The sequence below is a fragment of the Salvelinus fontinalis genome, chromosome 25, assembly GCF_029448725.1.
Source record: "Salvelinus fontinalis isolate EN_2023a chromosome 25, ASM2944872v1, whole genome shotgun sequence".
NCBI classification, from domain to species: domain Eukaryota; kingdom Metazoa; phylum Chordata; class Actinopteri; order Salmoniformes; family Salmonidae; genus Salvelinus; species Salvelinus fontinalis.
The window spans coordinates 918,660-932,445 of record NC_074689.1 but is presented as its reverse complement, the minus strand read 5'-3'; the positions used below and the strand labels follow the sequence as shown (position 1 = coordinate 932,445).

At 42.8% G+C, this 13,786-nt stretch overlaps 1 protein-coding gene and 1 non-coding gene across 2 annotated transcripts in view; one reads left to right on the top strand and one right to left on the bottom strand.

Annotated features, from left to right (window-relative positions):
- LOC129823296 (transcriptional activator GLI3-like) overlaps window positions 1-13,786 on the top strand; it is an 83,330-nt gene that overhangs the window by 52,604 nt on the left and 16,940 nt on the right. The gene's annotated exons all lie outside the window — the stretch shown is intronic.
- trnaa-ugc (transfer RNA alanine (anticodon UGC)) lies at window positions 10,056-10,131 on the bottom strand. The gene has a single exon. It is a non-coding gene; the product is annotated as a tRNA-Ala (tRNA).

The following is a 13,786-nucleotide window of genomic DNA, read 5'->3' as shown; positions in this document are numbered from 1 at the left end:
ATCCACACCTGCTCCATTAACTCCAGACATCGTCTCATACAATTCAAGGTATTACACAGATTACACTATTCCAAAACCAAACTGCGTAGGATATTTCCTGATACATGACCATACGGTTAAAATCCCCTATGTGTGATAAATGTCAGGCTGCACAGGGTACACTACTCCACTGCTTTGCCCTATGCTCTAGCTTGTATGGTTATTGGTGTGGAATTTTTAGGATCCTCGCTGAAGTTCTGGAGACTTCAATTGACCCAGACCCGCTTCTGATAATCCTGGGAGTGTCTGATTCCCTAAACGGATTAACCAACCCTCAAAAACAACTCATCTCTTACAGTCTCATTTCAGCAAAAAAACTAATCTTGTTGTTTTGGAAAAGGAGGGAAGCGCCCTCTACCAAAATATGGCTCAGCGAATTGGCAAACACTGTACACTTAGAAAGAATTAGATATATCCTGAACAATAAATTATCAACATTTGTTCAAATCTGGCAACCTTTCCTCTCTTACTTGGCCTATTCGGTGCTGTGAATTTGTACTTTTTAACGCACTCGCAATAGTAATATTTTAATCCACCTTTGGGCAGCATGTGCTGGCACCGCCACCCGAGCAGTCGTGAGGGGAATAAGGGGAAGGGATAAAGGGGGGGAAGAAGCGGGGGAGGGATAAGGGGGGGAATAAGTGGGGGGTGACACCTACCCTCTTTCTTTCTACCTGTCCTTGTTCTGTATGTCTTGTTTTGTAATATTTGTTTTGTACCCAGAACTCTGGGTCTTTTTGTTTCTGTCTGCTCTTTTATGTTTAGATAAGAATTGTATACCTGTCTTTTATACCTATACACCATTCTTGTGTGTGTTCAATAAAAAATATTTGAACGAAAAAATGGCGGTTGGGGAAGCGAAACTAATGCGTGGTAGTGAGAAGGACAGATGTCGTGTGGAAAATTGCTTTTTTCACTCGATCTGTCCAACTTATCGCCTCTAAAATGTAATGTAATGAATGTGTCATTACATACCTATTTGAAGGTTTGTGTCGAATTTGAATCGGGTTTTTAGGGCGGTGTTAAAGGGATCTTAGATGTAAACAGCGGCTTTGAGAATGATGATCGCATGCAATGATGACAAAAAAAATTACTAGGTATCCCCCCTTACCCCCGTCACTGTCCATTTCTTGTTTTTAAACGATGAGAAAAGTGCTACACCTGGTGGAGAGAGATTGTAAGACAGAAATAGTTGCTTTATGCGTGCTGTACATTACGACATGACACGTCAAGATGTAACGGAGGGTCAGTTTTTTCAACTTTTCTCCAATACTATAGACCCATTAGCATGTCGATCAACGCTTGAATAGAAACCTAGTTCACACCCCCGATTTTGAAGTCAACACAGTCGCTACAGTACCATTAGTTTTCTTTGTAGCCTCGTTTGAATGTCGCGGTTACGCACATTTGTACGGAATGGGGTGAGTTTACGTTAGATACATCCAAAAACCAAAGAAGCGAATTCCGTCAAAAAAACGATAGCTAGCATGCTAACACGCAATGTTAAGTGAATGGGTGATAGTTAGCGCAATTAGCTTAGCATCATCGGGAACTTATAAAACTAGAATAAGCATGTATAAAACATAAATATTCTAGAAACACTTTATACAATAACAAGTTGTGTAGAAAGTTCACATCTGCACTTCGATGGTGCCAAGTGTGCTTATGTCTGCATAACGAGGAAGTAAGAAAAAAATGTATACTTCTAACTATTTCTTGTCTAGCGATTTGAACAAGTCAAAATATACACATTGCGAGATATTTGACGAAATATACCAGCATGCCTCTCCATAGGAAAACAATGGGGGGAGCTCAACGTTCCAAGGGCAAAAGGTGTTTCGGGGCTAGCGTTTGATGACAATGAAATACACTGTCCAGCCTTACATAATTAGAAAGAGCAGATTCTCATGATTGAAATGGTGTCCAATTTTGTAAAAATCTAAATATACACATTGTGAGATATTTGGCGAAATAGACAGACATACCTATATTTCCCTATAGGAAACAATTGGACGACCTGTCACGCCCTGACCTTAGAAATCCTTATTTCTTCTCTATGTTTGGTTAGGTCAGGGTGTGACTCGGGTGGGAGGATCAATGTTTTCTATTTCTTTGTGTTTTTGGCTGAGTATGGTTCCCAATCAGAGGCAGCTGTCTATCGTTGTCTCTGATTGGGGATCACATATAGCTTGTCATTTTCCGTTTGGGTGTTGTGGGGAGTTATTTTCTGTTTAGCTGTTTTGTTGCCTGACAGAACTGTGCGCTTTCGTTTTTTTCTACTTTGTTATTTTGTTGCGGTGTTCAGTTTATTAAAAATCATGAACGTCTACCACGCTGCACCTTGGTCTCCTTCTTCATCCGACGACACACGTTACACGACCTCAGAGTTCCATGAGTAATGTTTTGTTGTTGTTTACATTTTAACTACCAGCAACGTGGGCAGGTCTCATTGCCAACAATAGCAAAGCAGGCATTGTGACGGAGAACAAAAGGCTGGTAATAGAACTTTCAGAAGGCGTGTTGGTGCCACGGTGCTCAATAGAGCTAATAGGAGCTGGCAGGGTGAAAAATGCCCCAAAATAAGGCCTGTTTTTACGTGATTACTTCAAAACTATGGCAAGCAGCTGGGACATATGGTAATATTATGAAACTGGGCTCTATGGAGGATGCAATGAACTACTTTTTATCAGAAAAAAAGCATTGTTTAAAATGTCATGTGTCCAGCTATCAGAACTGTGTGTGTGTGTGTGTGTGTGTGTGTGTGTGTGTGTGTGTGTGTGTGTGTGTGTGTGTGTGTGTGTGTGTGTGTGTGTGTGTGTATATAAATACTTGTGCTTCAGGGAGAGGGTGTGTTGTGCTGTATGTGAGCTTTGGTGAGACAGTGTTTTTATGTTTGTCAGTGAATAAGATGTACTGTATGTTGTCCAGAGTGTGTGTAGGTATATGAATGATTGAGTGTTTAATTGTGTATACATTTGTATTTGTTTTCTAATACATCTGTGCGGAAGACGTGATCTTAGGTTTCTGGGTGCAGATATGTGTGAGTGTGTGTACAGTGGTTCCTCCTTTAAAAGTTGCATCATACTGCAGCACACCTTATGGGCTGCTGCAGAATTCTATGGCGCGTTATTTAATTGTCAGCCATTTTTACTATTAATTCTATTTAGTGCTAGTTTGACCACCAGAGGGCATATTTGAGAAGCATTTGATAGTCTTCAATATTGGCATTATTAGAGAATGTAAAACCTTTTTTGTAAGAATATAGTGTATGGGATTGATTTTAAGAAATGTAGCTTAATTAATTTGATTAATATTATGGTGTTTCTATTCCAAGAAAATGAAAAACGAAACCCTCAGGGTTTCCGTTAGGATGGAACGGAAAATATGGCGCTGTACAATGTGATGTTTGTGAGTAGGCTACAGTACTAAGAGCATAAGGAAATTGGAGGATTCCAAATTGATATCTAGGGCATTTTTCATTAGGGCAAATCTGATCTGTTAGAATATCTAAGGGGCTTTTTTATATTTCTAAATGAATTAATAATAATAATAATAATCGCTTTGTTTAAAAAATAACAATATTTTGGAGATGATTTCATTTTCATTTAACCTAGAGTGAGCGAGAAAAAGGCCATTCTTGAACATTGGGTGAGACATTCTCACTAATTTGTAAATAAAGCCAGTTTGTTATTTAGAATGATTTATTTCTGTTTTTAAAGGGAGAGAAACCAAAAGTGCCTCATTGTTCTCCCGGTGGCGGCCGGCACGGGTATCGAACCAGCATCTGTAGCAATGCAGTTTTCACTGCGATGCAGTGTCTTAGACCGCTGCAACGCTCCGTTAGGAAAATATGGCGCTGTACAAAGTGACCGGTCGGGAGTCGGCTACAGTACTAAGAGCATAACATTTCCACACCCTAATTGTAGTGTAAACAATACCCAATCAGATATTCAGTGAAAATAAAAAATCTCATTGATTTATCAAGACCAGTCCCCATGCTTGTCTCAGAGCAGCGCGAAACGATGCTGAAATAGTTATTGTTTCAAATCCTATTGCTTCTAACTTCAATATGCTTTTTAAATGAATAAGACCTACACCACTTTTAACAGCACATTACTTAACACTAGAGAGACTCATTTCGCCTACAGTATATCTACAAATATTTTTTTCAATGACGTGACTCTTCACCAATAATTACATTTAGAGGATTGGGTGATTCTAAATTAATATCTAACGGGCATTTTTCATTAGGGCAAATCTGATCTGTGAGAATATCTGTAGCCATGCAGTTTGCACTGCCGTGCAGTTTCTCAGACCCCTGCGCCACTCAGGAGGCCCCATCCACAAAGTTTTTAATGCTGATCAATTGCCTTGCACAAAGTATCAAAATACAGAGAGGTGTTGGTAAGCGTATATTGTCCTGCTAAGAGCCTATAATTGGCTATCATAATACTGTACATGGTGTCCAGGTCAGGATAACCAAAACATTTCTTTATTAAAGACTATCAGAAAGAATGTTGGTACTTATTTATTTTGATCCAAAGCCATGAATGAGTGAGTCACTCAGGCTGTATGACTGTGCCATCAACTTGATTATTTAGCAGACATCACTTGCTTGTTACATTGTTACTAATTTATAAATAAAGCCAGTTTGTTATTTAGAATGATTTATTTCTGTTTTTAGAGGGCGAGTAATCAAAAGCCTACCAACACCTCATGGGTCTCCCGGTCACAGCCAACATGGGTATTGAACCAACATCTGTAGCAACGCAGTTTGCACTGCGATGCAGTGTCTTAGACCGCTGTGTCACTCGTGCACTATACAACATGACTGGTCGGGAGAAGGCTACAGTACTACAGTAAGAGAAAAATAATCCTAACATTTCCACACCCTAATTGTAGTCTAAGTTTCTCTTAGAATAAAAACCTTAGTGTAACAACAGTTTTACTAAGTAATACCGACGAGTAGTAACAAAAAGTGTATTTTTCCGAGTGTGAGCTGCAGAACAGAGGAATAGTAATTCTTACACTATTGTTCTAAATTCAATCACCTTCTTCATCCTCATTGTTCAGTTACTTGAAATTACATTTTGAAGTCGTGCACAATTATCAGTTTCTATTTGGTTTATGTCGCCCATTCATTGTCAGTTAGAGACACAGTAGTGCATTGGGACCCAAAAGCATAATCAGTGCTCTAACTCCCCCTTGCTCTGGTCTGGAGCAATGAAGTGGTGACGCAGGGTACCGTACTAAACCACAAATTACCTCTAAGTCCCGCAGCATAATCGCAAAACTTTTAGTGGAGCAACCACTGTACCATGTGCTAGTTTGCACCCTTCACCGCTTAATCTCTCAACTCTGACCTCACCACACCCTGGCTCCCCCTTTCTCCTCTCTCCTCCTGTCCCTTCGCTACTCTCTCCCTCACTAGTGCGAAAGAGGAGCCAGGATCAAAGAGTGTAAAACCCTGGCAGGGATTTCTGGTGATAGATTAGAAAGTAGCAGCGGCACTTTCCTCGCCGTCTTTTCTTCCCACCCTCTTGTCGGCTGCGTGCGCACCCTCCCAGGGTCCTCATAAGTAGCTCAGGTTTTCAAGCCCGTGCTTATTGGTAGCCAGTACCAAGAAATACCAAGTAACAACATCCATGCTGGAACGAGCTCCGAGCTCAGGCTGTTTTAGGTTTTGGATGTGCGTGTTGGAAGGTCGGTTGATAAGATCCATTTGTTGTCTTCCTACTGTCTAATAATCCCTTAGCCCTGGTACAATCTGTTGTAAACTGAGGGAGGAGAGGAATGGAGGAGAGGAATTGATTTTCAGAAAAGGAGGGCATGCAGAGATTTGAACTCAGATGTGTAGTGGAGACGGGGGTTTGAAAATAAATAAATGTCAGACTAACGGGGAAACTGAACTCCCGTCTTATGCTTACAGCAGATGGGCATGCAGTTTGAATATGAGCAAGACCCTTCTCATGTGAATCAATGCCATAGCTGTCTCTCATCATCTCCCCTTCCCTCATTCCTAACACAAGCCAATCCAAGGCCATGGTCCCCTGACAACTGAAGGGCCCCCTAAAGGCATATTAAAGTGCCATGCTTATTCAATTTTATTGAGATAAATATGCTGTAATGGGAGCAGAAATGCAAGCATGCACACAGGAATGCACACCCAGGAATACATGCAGACATGTACATCAGTGACGTTTAAAATGAGGGATTATTTTTTTTTTTTAATAAGCATGGCTCTATTTCTATTACAGCATATTGGATGACTGTCATTCATATTCCATTCACCCACTCCAATGTAAAATCGCTAGGTTTAGGCTATTACATACTAAAATTTTCCCTATATCCATCATGAGGTTACTGCAACCTACAGTGCTTCGGAAAGTATTCAGACCCTTTTTTACAAATAATACCCCATAATTAAAAAGCAAAAATAGGTTTTTTGATTTTTTTGCAAATGTATTAACAAATAATAAACAGAAATACTATTTACATAACTATTCAGACCTTTTGCTATGAGACTCGAAATTGAGCTCTGTTACATCCTGTTTCTAAAGATCATCCTTGAGATGTTTCTACAATTTGATTGGAGTCCACCTGTGTTAAATTCAATTGATTGGACATGATTTGGAAAGGCACACGCCTGTCTATATAAGGTCCCACAGTTGACAGTGTATGTCAAAGCAAAAGCCATGAGGTTGAAGGAATTGTCCGTAGAGCTCTGAGACAGGATTGTGTCGAGGTACAGATCTGGGGAAGGGCACCTAAACATTTCTGCAGCATTGAAGGTCCCCAAGAACACAGTAGCCTCCATCATTCTTAAATGGAAGAAGTTTGGAACCACCAATACTCTTCCTAGAGCTAACCGCTTGGCCAAACTGAGCAATCGGGGGAGAAGAGCCTTGGTTAGAGAGGTGACCAAGAACCCGATGGTCACTCTGACAGACCTCCAGATTTCCTCTGTAGACGTGACAATCTTCCAGAAGGACAACCATCTCTGCAGCACTCCACCAATCAGGCCTTTGTTGTAGTGGCCAGAAGCAAGCCACTCCTCAGTAAAAGGCACATGACAGCCCGCTTGGAGTTTTCTGAAAGGCACCTAAAGGACTCAGACCATGATATACAAGATTCCCTGGTCTGATGAAACCATGAATGAACGCTTTGGCCTGAACGCCAAGCGTCACATCTGGAGTAAACCTGGCACCATTCCTACGGTGAAGCATGGTGGTGGCAGCATCATGTTGTGGGGATGTTTTTCAGTGGCAAGGACTGGAAGACTAGTCAGGATTGAGGGACAGATGAATGGAGCAACGTACAGAGAGATCCTTGATTAAAACCTGCTCCAGAGCACTCAGGACCTCAGACTGGGGCAAAGGTTCACCTTCCAACAGGACAACAACCCTAAGCACACAGCCAAGACAACGCAGGAGTATCTGAATGTCCTTAAGTGGCCCAGCCAGAGCCCGGACTTGAACCCGATCGAACATCTCTGGAGAGACCTGAAAATAGCTGTTCAGCGACGCTCTCCATCCAACCTGATAGAACTTGAGGATCTGCAGAGAAGAATGGGAGAAACTCCACAAGTACAGGTGTGCCAAGCTTGTAGTGTCATACCCAAGAAGACACAAGGCTGTAACTGCTTTCAAAGGTGCTTCAACAAAGTACTGAGTAACGGTTCTGAATACTTATGTAAATGTGATATTACAGATTTGTATTTTTAATACATTAGCAAACATTTCTAAAAACCTGTCATAGATTGATGAGGGGGGAAAAAACTGTTTCATCCAGGTTGTAAAGTAATCAAATGTGGAAAAAGTCAAGGGGTCTGAATACTTTCCGAATGCACTGTATTCACTGAGGAGTATGGCCCTCCCCTTCCTCCTCTGAGGAGCCTCCAGTGATATACATGCATATACACACACAGTCTTGTACAGCTAATCTTGTGGGGACACACAATTAAGTCCCATCAAAATCCTATTTTCTCTAACCCCAACCCTAAACCTAACCCTAACCCGTACTCTAACCCTAACCCGTACTCTTACCCCAACCTTAACCCTAACCCTAACCCTAACTCTAGCTCCTAACTCTAACCCAAGCTCCTAATCCTAACCCTTAACGTAATTCTTACCCGAACACTAATTCTAACCTTAACCCTAAAACCCCTAGAAATTGCATTTGACCTTGTGGGGACTAACAAAATGTCCCCAGTTGGTCAAATGTTTGTTTGTTTACTATTCTTGTGGGGACTTCTGGGACACACACACACACACACACACACACACACACACACACACACACACACACACACACACACACACACACACACACACACACACACACAGCCCCATTGTATCTCTCTCTCTCTCTTAGTCTCTTACTTTGGGTCTCACCTGAAGCTGTGAGCCTAATGATGTTGAAGTTTCAGCCTCGCAGCACAGCTCCAGTCCAGGGGAGATCAGACTGCGCGCCAGACAGACTCTGACAGAGGGAGAAAGGGGGGGTCATACTCCCCTATCACTGGACCCAAGCAGAAAACTACTAGAGAAACTCTCATTAGATCGTATTGTGTTTTATCAATGACCTTTACACATGATCATGCAAGTAATCACACACACACACACACACACACACACACACACACACACACACACACACACACACACACACACACACACACACACACACACACACACACACACACACACACACACACACACACACACACACACACACCCCACAATCTCCTCTCTACACAAACACTCCCTGGGAGCTGAAGCAGGATGGGCCTCCTCTGCGTACTAACTGTTTGCCGACCTCATGACTTCATCTGTGGTGCTTTAAGAACGGAGGAGAGGATAGGCGGACCACATTATGTTTCCTCAGTCCTGGCAGCACCGCTTACTCAATAGGTTCTTTGTTCTGGTCTGGCATGTCGGCTACAGCATAGGGCTGTCTCAACCATACAGTCCCAGGGAGAGAGGGAGGGAGGACAGGGAGGGAGGGGAAGGAAGGAGGGGGAGAGGGAGGCGAGAGGTAGAGATTGGGGGGAAAGAGGGGTGATATAATATCTAGGGGTTTAGTTTGCTAAAGTTTCTTAACCATTGGTGGCCGACCTTCTCGATTCGGTGTTATGTAGCAAAATTATAAATTGTGTTTTGTTACATTGGATAAAAGTACAGAGTCAGAGCTAGAAAATGGTACATCATACACTGCAGTTGAGGAACAATGGGAAAGTAATTCTGCTTTGAAAGTTGATAAACTTGTAACACAACTTTTGAGAAAATGGCCATTGAATGTTTTGGTACAGCTACTGTACTGGAGAGCTCTACTTTGTCTACACCCATTCAGCATCGTTCACTGAATGGGTGTAGCAGCCCCACCCATCTCTTTAAGGATTCACACGTGAGGCCACGTGGTAAACACACACTATATCAAATAAAATCTACATTTAGTTGTCACATGCACAGGATACAGAAGGTATACACGGTACAGTGGAATGTTTACTTGAATAGTAGCAATATCAAAATATAAAGTGTTCAGATATAAATATTTTATAATTATTAGATGACACCTGACACACTTACCCGACATGCTGTAACCATCCCCCAGCCACATCTAGCTAAGTGGATTGGTCACAATTGTCTAGAAATGTACACATGTTCATGAAATACAATAGATGGCCTTAAATACCCCCCAGACACACCTGGCTAACGTGATGGGTCAAGCTAAACAATGCACCAGGATAATCCCAACTCATACTAGCTACTACCAAAACAAACATTTTCATGGCTGTAGTATGAATCTGCAGGAAGCTAAAGCTAACAAACTAGGTTCAATGTTAGCTAGCTAACATTAGGCTATAACTAGCAATGCAAACAATTCAGGGCATCAATGTTGTTGACAAATGTAGCAAAACCTTTGTAGTTGTTTACATTTAAGTCATTTAGCAGATGCTCTTATCCAGAGCGACTTACAAGTACATACATTCATACTTTTTTTTTTTTTTTCTGTACTGGCCCCCCGTGGGAATCGAACCCACAACCCTGGCGTTGCAAGCGCCATGCTCTACCAACTGAGCCACACGGGGCCTCAATGTTATCTTTCAAAAACGGCACGGTAGAAAGGATTATCGACCCACAGTGATTATCTCACGTTATAGACAGAAGGATGCTACATGGCAGACCAATCCAAACTCATCTCCCGGCATGTCCAACCCATCCATTATCTCAGCTAGTCATGGCTAGCTGGAAGGTTCCTGTCTTTTTCCGTGGCTAAATCAACTAGGCTTGTAATTTAACAATTGTATTTGTATTTACAGATGGAATAGAAGTTTGCTATTAAGGCACATGAAAGTTCACATGTTCCAGAAGGTATTTCTGCCAATAAACACATTTTGATAAAAAAAATATATGAAACCTACCCACATCCTATGTTTACGTTCAAATGCCTCTCCTGTGAAGTAGTGACGTGCAACATAGGCCTAGTTTCCTGAAATGAGTTACATTTAGCATTTAGATTAGCTCCTATCATGATTGTGTTGGTACATGATGTTCAGTACAGTCTACACGTCAACATAGTCCTTATCCACCATTTTAAAGTCATGATCATGTAAAGCATAACAGAGCTGTAAGACAAAGCTGTTGTCCTTAGGGAAACAATTTCAGACGTGCAATGTGTCGGTTGGTCATCCCATCTGTGTGTGTGTGTGTGTGGAATGTTGGGATTAATGGGAATTTAATGGGCTGATTTAAAGAGTAGGGGAGTTTGGTGGCAGACACATCTCTAGAGCAACGAGGTGGAGAGGAGGACGAGGTGGAGAGGAGGATTTCACAGGCCGTGGTGACAGGATAGGTCACAGAGGAGTAAATCTCATTACTGAGAGGGGACAGCAACAGGAAGCAATACTGCCAAAAAGAGAGGGAGGGAGGGAGAGAGAAAAAGGGCAGAGGGACAATGTTGAGAATGATTATGACAGAGAGAGAGAGGAAGGAGTATTAGGGAGAAGGGGGAGAGAGTGATAGAAAATGAAATATTATGTAAGCGACAGAGAAGTAGAATACCAGTGTGAGAAAGGATGGATAATCATTGAGGTTGATGTAGGAGAGGAAAAAGGATGGTGAGAGCACATCTAGTAACAAGCACTTCCTTTCCCACAATGCACTATTGTGGTCCCTGCTCAGCTCCGACTTGAACTTAACCTTCTTCTATCTTCCCACTGCACTCCTCCAACTCTTTCCCTCCTCTTTTTTAATCCCCCCTGTTATTTTCTGTCCCTAGCATGGTGACCTGGCTTTGGTTAAGTTGGCTATGTAATCATAGGGAGCCTTGTTCTTTACCCACCTCCCACCTCTCCTCAGACCCAGACTGTGGTTAAGTCTGTATGGCCAACATGACAGATCCTTTAATCTCTAATGCTTTCTCTGTCTGCCTGAGACAGTGTAATGACGGGGTCTGCACCTCACCTAGGTGTTTTGGGGACTGAATTACACTCTGTTTACAGTGGTCACTCCCTCCCAGATCACGGGAGGTGAAAAAGGAACTGTAGATGGTGGTTTAAGTTGTCCAAATATCTACTGAGTGTACAAAACATTAGAAACACCATACTAATATTGAGTTGCTCCCCATTTTGCCCTCAGAACAGCCTCCTTTTTTGGGGGCATGGACTCTACAAGGTGTCGAAAGCGTTCCATAGGGATGCTGGCCCATGTGGACTCCAATGCTTCCCACAGTTGTGTCAAGTTGCCTGGATGTCTGTTGGGTGGTGAACCATTATTTTTTTATGCTTTGTGCTTTGTGCTTTATGCTTTGTAATAAATATGTTTCCTGGAGGTATATGGCCTGTGCTTTCTCCTTTTTAATTCTTGCAATAACCATACTTCTCCTAATAGGATTGTTCAAACCATTCACATTTAAGGACACCAACCTAATGTCATTCGTCATATGTTGCATTATTTTTGTACATCAAGACGGTATTGGATCCCAGGTAATAAAACCATTTAAACCCTGAACATCTGCATACAAAATCTCAATAAAATAGACCTCCAAAAAATGGGTTGCGCTATGCAGCCCTCCCCACACACCCCCTGTGTTGTTCGACGAGAAAAATCCACGCACTGTGGAGGCCTCTCTCTAGCAGTGCGGAGATGGCTGAAAATTCTCCCTCTGCACACTCTAGCTATAACCAGTTTCTGACTCACACCCACCGGTCTTGGTTACTATTCAAAAGAGTCAGTGTTCCATTTGCAAGATTCCCTTCGTTTGTGAGTTTCCAAATAAAACGTTATTGCGGTTAAAGTAAACAGTCAGCCTTTTGAGCGATCATTTTCTGGAAATAAAATTGTATGTTGGTCGATTGGCCTTAATCCTCAAGTTACCCTATCCAAGGCTGGGTTATAGCCTATAAACAATGACAGTTTTAGCCCCAAAACAAATTAGCCAGGCTGATGTTACAGGCTGTTTGGCTAGCTATAAATTGGTCAAACCGACCCAGCAATATGATAGCCAACCAGCCAGCCATAGTTGCTATTCATCTACCCTAGCTAGCTAAACTGCCATCTGTAGATGTTATCCACCTACATCATATTTCAACCCTAGGAAATTCCTCACACCCATTATTACAAATCGCCTATGTATCCTTAGAATTGGGTCTCAGCTTGAATTCCTGCAATCTGTCCCTTGCTCGTTGTAGCGTCTCCTCTCCTCCGGCTCTGGCTCCAGCTGTATTCCGCCCCCTCCCACACGCCTTCACGTCAACACTCGTTGTAGTTGTCCCTCACTAGTGATACTGTTTGGCCCGTCCTCTCCTCCGGCCGGTACCTCGATAATGAATCCCCTCTTCCTCACGAGAATCCAAGATGGCGTAGCAGTCGGACGTGTGTTTGTCTTGTCCCGTCTTGTCCCATTTTCCGTCTCACTTTCCACCTACGATCTAAATATATTTTCCTGCAACCTGCCTCACCGACTGTGGTACGGATCTGCTATTTTTATACGTTATAACTGGAACCCCATCAGAAGCTAGTCAGCTAACTAGCTACTAGCTAGTAGTCACTGTTAGCCACGGCTAGCGGTCTTCACCTGTAGCTCGGACACCAGCCAGCTTTAGCTCGGTCAATACCTGCCAGTTTGCACAACGCAATATCAACCCAGAGCATATCGGACTGCTTTTCTCCACCACATCACTGGATTCCTGCCTCAAACTCTAGGCCATTACACCGGATCATCGCAGCTAGCTAGCTGCAACCGAGTGGCTACTGCTGGCTAATGCCTCTGTCCCGAAGCAAGCACCAGTTAGCCTTGAGCTAGCCTCGAGCTAGGCCCATCTCCCGGCTAGCCAAAGAGGTATACCCGCTAATTCGTGGGCTACAATACCTCTTTTGCCAATTGGCCTGGACCCTTTATTGCCGACACGGAGCCCCGCCGATCCATCACGACTGGTCTGTCGACGTAATCGTCCGATGTGGTTTCAACAGGCTTTTCCGTTGCGATGTCGCCGAAGACCCATCTACATCTATTCTACCATGCCCAGAAATCTGCCCCTTTTATTCTCTGTTCCCAACGCACTGGACGACCAGTTCTTATAGCCTTTAGCCGTACCCTTATCCTACTCCTCCTCTGTTCCTCTGGTAATGTAGAGGTTAACCTAGGCCTTGTAGCCCCCAGCATCACAACTACTCCCCAGGCACTCTCATTTGTTGACTTCTGTAACCGTAAAAGCCTTGGTTTCATGCATGTTAACATCAGAAGC